The sequence below is a fragment of the Chrysochloris asiatica genome, unplaced genomic scaffold, assembly GCF_000296735.1.
Source record: "Chrysochloris asiatica unplaced genomic scaffold, ChrAsi1.0 scaffold00039, whole genome shotgun sequence".
Lineage (NCBI taxonomy): Eukaryota > Metazoa > Chordata > Mammalia > Afrosoricida > Chrysochloridae > Chrysochloris > Chrysochloris asiatica.
The window spans coordinates 12,897,189-12,904,472 of record NW_006408557.1 but is presented as its reverse complement, the minus strand read 5'-3'; the positions used below and the strand labels follow the sequence as shown (position 1 = coordinate 12,904,472).

General features: G+C 39.1%; 1 pseudogene; it reads right to left on the bottom strand.

Moving 5' to 3' along the window:
* Positions 1–4,263: 4,263 nt before the first annotated feature.
* On the bottom strand, positions 4,264–4,581 carry LOC102840055 (annotated as a pseudogene).
* Between the last annotated feature and the right edge of the window lie 2,703 nt (positions 4,582–7,284).

Genomic DNA, 7,284 nt, shown 5'->3' with positions numbered 1-7,284 from the left:
GCGCATGAATATTATTCTATCACAGACAGCGTTGTTCATCATGACTGATCTGGATTTGTTCTATTTGATGATGAATGCAACACCATTCCTCTTCAATATGTCATTCCCAACATAGTAAACCATGTGGTTGTCAGATTCAAAATTGCCAATACCAGTCCATTTCTGCTCACTAATGCCTAAGATATTGATGTTTATGCATTCCATTTCATTTTTGAGAATTTCCAATTTTCCTAGATTCATACTTTATACAGTCCATGTTCTGATTATTAATCAATGTTTACAGCTGTCTCTCTTCATTTTGAGTTGTGCCCCATCACCAAATGAAGGTCCCGTGAGCTTTACTCCCACGGGCTTTACTCCATTCGTGTCATCACAGTCAACTCTACTTTGAGGAGGCAGTTCTTTCCCTGTCGCATTTTGAGTGCCTTCCAACCTGAGGGGCTCATTTTCCGTCACTATATCTGACAATGTTTCTCTGCTATTCATAAAGTTTAAGTGACTAAGTATTCAAAAGTAGTTCGTCATTCATTCTTCCTAGTCTTTCTTCGACTGGAATCTCATCTGAAACCTTTCCACCATAGATGACCCTGTGTATTTAAAACACCCATAGCATAGTTTCCAGAATTACAGCAACTCACAAGCTAACACAGTATGACAAATTGACAGACAAGTTGCTAGGTCCCATTCCCAGAATTTCTAATTCATTGGGTCTGAAGTTAGACCTGAAAATGGGCATTTCTAACAGATTGCCATTAGATGCTAATGCATGTTGTTCTACACCATACTTTGCCATGCACTAAACTCCCAGCCAGTAGAGATTGCTAAAGATTCCTTAAAAAACAACGGTACAAATTATGTGTCTGTGTTTGTGTAACAGGAATATTTTTAAAGAAATGATAAATAACTCAAAGATACACTTTTATTGTGGAATTCCAAATTAAACATCGGAAATGGGTTTCCAGCTTAACTAATAATCACCCACTCTTTTCTGTCCCAATGAATTATCTTGTGTATGCACATAGATACAACTCTTCTCTTTCTGGATCACCAAGGAAAGAGGTGATTTTCTGGGCATTTTTGTATACGTCTTGATATTGTTGTTGTGTTTGGGTGCTATCAAGTCGGAATCAATTCATAGCAACCTTATGCACAAAAGGTCAAAACACTGCCTGGCCCTGCACCACTGTCACAATCATTACTACACTTCAGCCTATTGTTGCTACTGTGCCAGTCCATGTAATAGAAGGTCTTCTTGTCACTGACCTTCCACTTTACCAAGCATGATTCCTTCTCCAGGCAGTGTTCCCTCCTGACAATATATATGAAGTACCTTAGCTTCTAAGGAGCATTCTGACTATACTTTTTCCATATGTATATGGCTTACACAATCTGATATCATAGCAATGTCTAAGCTAAAACTATATCTACATATACTAACATTTCAAAACTACACCCTTGCATCTCCAATCCTAATATTATCAGAAATTCTTTATTCACTCTCATAGCATTATCAAAAATTTGTTGCTCAGTTAGGTGATTCTAAAGTACCCATTTTGGGGGAAACCATCCCCTTGAACCATAATGGCTTCTGCAAACTCTGAACTAAAATTACAATGGATGTAGGATAATAATCTATATTTGGTGAAACTTAAAAAAAAATTTTTTTAATGATTTCATGGTTTGCTGAATAGTATGCAGAGAAATCTTCTTAAATTACTAATTTCCAAAATCAACAATATATCACTTTGCTAATCCAAAACACCAAGTTAGGTTTTGTAATTTAATAGGGCACTAAGAGATGCTCCTGGTAAGTTCACTTTACAACACAGGAATGAGTCATGATTAATCATGACCCATTTCTCTTACATTTCTGGCATTTGACTTTGGATATAAGCCATAGAACAGGAATTAAGAAACTGCTTTTCCTAAAAAGAAGGTCACAATACAAAACAATTCATTCTGCCATATGAACACTTAAAAATAATTGCTCACAATGTGAAACTGATTCAAAGATTTCTGTTGCCTTTACATTATTTTTTACATTAGAAGTAAAAGTTAAATTTTAAAAATTAACAAATTATTAGAAATATAAAACCAGCAGCAAAACATATTTGTGGTCATTTTTGTTAGATGTCATCAAGTGGGTTCCAACTCATAGAGACCTCTTGAACAACAGAAGGAAACACTGTCTTGTCCTATGCCAGTCTCATAATCATTGTGAAGCTTGAGCCCATTGCTGCTGACACTCTGTCAATTCATCTCACTGGGTTTTTTTTTCACTGACACTCCATTTTACCTAGTATAATGGCTGTCTCCAGGAACTGGTCCAACCTGATAATACTTCCAAAGTGTGAGAGATGAAGTCTCGCCATCCTGGCTTCTAAATAGCATCCTGGCTGTACTTCTTCCAATACAAATTTGTTCTTCTAGCAGTCCATGGCACTTTTAATATTCTTCTCCAGCACTATAACTTAAATGCATTAATTCTTCTATGGCATTCCTTATTCATTGTCCAACTTTCACATTCATATGAAGCTATTGAAAATGCCATGGCTTGAGTCAGGCACACCTTAGTCCTCAAGCTGACATCTTTGCTCTTAAACACTTTAAAGAGGTCCTGTGCAGCACAACTGCTGAATGCAATACTTTGACTGCTGCTTCCAAGAGTGTTGATAGTGGAGCCAAGCAAAATGAAATGTTTTACAACTTCAATCTTACTTCCATTTCTAACTTTGATATTTATTGGTCCAGTGACACTTAACAACAACATGGGCACATGCAGTCATTAAAACTATTCCTCAGTAAAATAATTTTGGTCAGAGAAATTGTTTGTAGTAAGGAATTTTGTTTTATTTACACTGAGGTGCAACCAATACTGAAGACTGTGGTCTTGGATCTTCATCAATAAATAATTTGAGTCCTAGTCCCTTTCAGCAAAGTTGTATCATTTGCATGTAATAGATTGTTAATGAGTCTTCCTTCAATCCTGATGTCACGTTCTTCTTCCTATAATCCAACTTCTTGGATTATTTGCTCAGTTTATAGATTGAATAAGTATGATGAAAGAATACAATCCTGGCACACACCTTTCCAAATTTTAAACCATTCAGTGTCCCCTTGTTCTGTTTGAATGATTGCCTCTTGGTCTATGTACATGTTTCTCATGAACACAATTAAATGTTCCAGAATACTCATTCTCCACAATGTTGTCCTAAATTTGTCATGATCCATACAGTAGAAAACCTTTACAGAGTCAAAAGTAGATCAAAGTAATACACAAAGTCACTGTACCAAAAAGAAACAAATGGCATTCAACTGTTTCAAGAGATAGCATATGATCAAGAACGTATGGTACTGAAGTGAGAAGTCCAAGGTGCACTGAAGGCATTGGCAAATAACAAGGCTCCAGGAATTTATGGAATACAAATTGAAATATTTCAATAAGCTCATGCAGCACTGGAAGCACTCACTCATCTGTGTCAGAAATTTGGAAGACAGCTACCTGGCCAAATGATTAGATGAGATCCAGATTTGTGCCCATTCTAAAGAAAGGTGACCCAGTGGAATGCAGAAATCACTGGACAATATTATCATATACAAGTAATTCATTAATCATTAATATTATATGCAAGTAAAATTTTTCAAAAGACAATACTTAAATGGCTGCAACAGTACATTGGGAACTTCCAGAGGTTCAAGTCAGATTCAGATAAAAAATGTGGCAGGACAGATATTACTAACATCAGATGGATCTTGGCAGAAAGCATAGAAACACATTTGAAGAAGGTAACAATTTTCCATCTCAGTCCTCAGGCTTTCTTGTGAGTATATTTAAAGCTCTTAAGACCAATAAGAAAATACATAATGAAGTTCTTTCTTTTAATAGACTGGATATTTTTTAAATGATAGCTTTTATTATTTCAATGCTCATTAAATATTTGACACATTGTTTTATTCCCTAAAGATTATTGTTGTTGTTAAGAGCCTCAAGTCATTTCTGACTCACAGCAACCCTATATAAGGTTTCCAAGGAGTGGCTAGTAAGTCTGAACCACCAACCTTGCATTCCAGTACTTACTTATCCTACAGCACCACACCAGGACTCCCTATGGGTTAAACATCAGTAATTACGAGCAAAATTATATAGCTCTGAATCCAAAGCTTGTTTTTTTTTTCTAATCACTAAAATCTTTTTTTTTTTTTGCCAGATGGCAGCTCTTTTATGGTTTTATTTAGTACAAATAAAACTTGAAAACAGGCGGTCTATTCATTTTCTTCTCTGTGCAGCCTGGCATTGGGATTGGTGATTCTGATGGTCAGCTGGGCTGCTCTTCCCATGATGGCTTTGTGGTTCTTGGAGGAAACGTTGTGAGCAATCTCTGCACAGTCAGATTTGTTGCACTTCAGCAGCACCTCCAGCTCTTTGATGTTGTGGACCAGGAACTTACAGAAACCATTGGGCAGCATTTGTTTTGTCTTCTTGTTGCTCCCATAACCAATGTCTGGCATGAGATCTGGCCCTTTAAAAATTCTCTGCACCCTGTTGTCAATGCATCTAGGCTTGCACCAGTTACCCTTCATTTTGACATAATGATCTGTTTGGTGCCGGATGAACTTCTTGGTCCTCTTTTTGATGATATTGGGCTTCGCAAAGGGTCTGAAGCAGCTATGATGCTGGTTGAGATGACTGCCTCCTCCGTAGGCAGCACAAAAGAAGAGCTAAAACTTTTTTTTTTTTTATTGTGAATTATGTAATAGTTTACAAGGAAGAACATTAGTTTACATACATCCTATTATATATTGCTTCATTGCCATGGTTACAATCCCTCCATGCATCATCAAACAGCCAAAGGTTATATCCTGCAATCCTCACCCAGCACCCCACATCCAACAACCCCTGTCGTCAGCACACAGCCCCTCTGTCTCTGGGTCTGAAGTCCCCAGCCACTCCATCTCTCCACATCATAGTCTCTGCCTCCATCTCTGGCATCACTGTTTCTCTGGGCAGGGTCCCACTCTCCACTCTTCTCCCTTGATGGTTTCAGGGACCTCAGCTCTTACACTGCAAAGTTAATCAGTCCCCTCCTTTGACTACAAAACATCTACCTTTACATGTCCAACACTCATAATCAGTCCTAATAACAATTATTCACTATTGCATCACAAGAGACCAATCAGCATTTCCTTTCATCAGCCCTGCCAGACAGATTGGATACTACTCAGTGGAGATTCTGCCTTCCTCCATGCTCTCTGGATCTAAGATCCGTCTTGAAAACCTGTAAGCCAGTCACTTCTTGCCTTTGAAGCCCACCCACCCCCCCAATTTTGGGTAACCAATGTCCAAGTTGCCTATCCCTGTCTACTCTGTCTACGAAGGGGGTAGGAATGATCCTCGCTGTATAGATTTGTTCCTGCTTTTGAGCTACTGCATCCATAGGTGTAGGTCAAGTCCATCAAATTGTATCAGAGTACTTTTTTTTTTCCTCTTCTCTCTTCTTCTAGATTAGCTCTGACCATCCAGTCATTGAAGCCAGGTCAAGTGGGTATTATCTGCAAGTGTGGGTGTTCTTATGTACATGCCCTGTCTTCTTATCAGCTGGATGCTTCACTCTCCACTCTAGTCCTCTGTGGCTATGTCACTGACTCTGGTCCCAAGAGTCCCCAGGTCTTGCTACAATGCTGGCCAACCAGGTCTCCACCCGGGTTCATAGGAGTCCATTGAACATTGCAGGACTTAGATCTCAGCTTCATTGCTATTTTTCCCTCACTTCCCCTTATCGGTGACAAGAGTGGTCACCAATCAGAGCATGTATTCCTGCTGAGTCTTAGTCTTGGAAGAGGGTTTGCTCTGAGGGGACCAAACCACTTGCCTTGATGTCTCCTGGGTGAGCAACTTGCTTGTTGTTGTAATAATCAGTCAGACTGCTGTTATTGTTTTGTATTTTCCTGTTGGTCTTTCTTTCAAGAAGCATCTTCTGTTCTTCTAGCTGCTCCAGGCTGGTCTGCTGTCCTTTCAGGTGGAAATCTCCCACCTCAGAAGATTCTGGATGGGGTTCAGGATTCCACCTATTGTCTTATGTAATGCAGAGACTCCTCAGGAAGCCTCCCACATGGGCATGTTATAGCCCATTTTAGGTATTCCAATCAGTTATAGGCTAAAGATGGACTTACAAGTTTTCTATGTTGATATTTCTGGCTATTCTTTTTTCTCCCCCTTAAGTGTCTATTTTATAATGGTATACCAGGGAAACCAAGATTCAAAACACAACTAAGCGTCTTAATATTATTCCCCCTTTTTCCCCATTCCAACCATGCCTCAATCCCTGTACCCCAGAGTCATGTTGTTCCAACGTTATGCATATGTCATTATTTACCTCTGTCTAACTTAGCCCATGCAAACCTGCCTAATTGTTTTCCAGTCCACTTTGTTCTTCCATTCCCCTCCCCCTTCTTATTTATTGCCACCCTCCCTAGCACCCAAACTATCCTGTGTCTATTCCCTACCCTGTACTTTATCTTCCCCTCCCACCCCTCACGCAATCCCCCACATTCCGGTGACCAGCAAAGAATACCTCCCCCCTTTAGTATGGGTTATTTTTTTAGTCTTTTACAGAAGTGGTCCTATGCAGTATTTCTCCTTTTGTGACCGAGTAATTTCACTCAGTAATATTGTCCTCAAGGTTCATCCATGTTATATTGCGGCTTGCTGCTTCCTGGTTATTCTTCAAGGTAACATTATATTCCATTATGTGTATGTACCACAGCATATTTATCCATTCTTCAGTTGATGGGCACTTTGGCTGTCTCCATCTTTTTGCTATTGTAAATAGTGCTGCTATGAACATTGCTATGCATATATCTACTCGTGTTATGGCTTGTATTTCTTGTGGGTAAATACCAAGTAGAGGAATTGCTGGACCATAAGGTATTTCTATTTCCGACCTTCTGAGGAAGGGACATATTGCTTTCCAGAGTGGTTGGACCATTTGGCAATCCCACCAGCAATGCAGGAGTGTCCCAGTCTCTCCACATCCCTCCCAGCATTTATTGTCCTCTTTTTTTTATCTTTGCTGTCATTGCTGGTGTGAGATGATATCTCATTGTTGTTTTGTTTTGCATTTCTCTAATGGCTAGTGATCATGAACATTTCTTCATATGTTTGTTGGCTGCCTGGATCTCCTCCTTGCTGAAGTGTCTGTTCATGTCCTGTGCCCATTTTTTAATTGGGTTATTTGTCTTTTTCTTCTAGAGGTGTTGTAGTTTCCTATATATTTTAGAAATAAG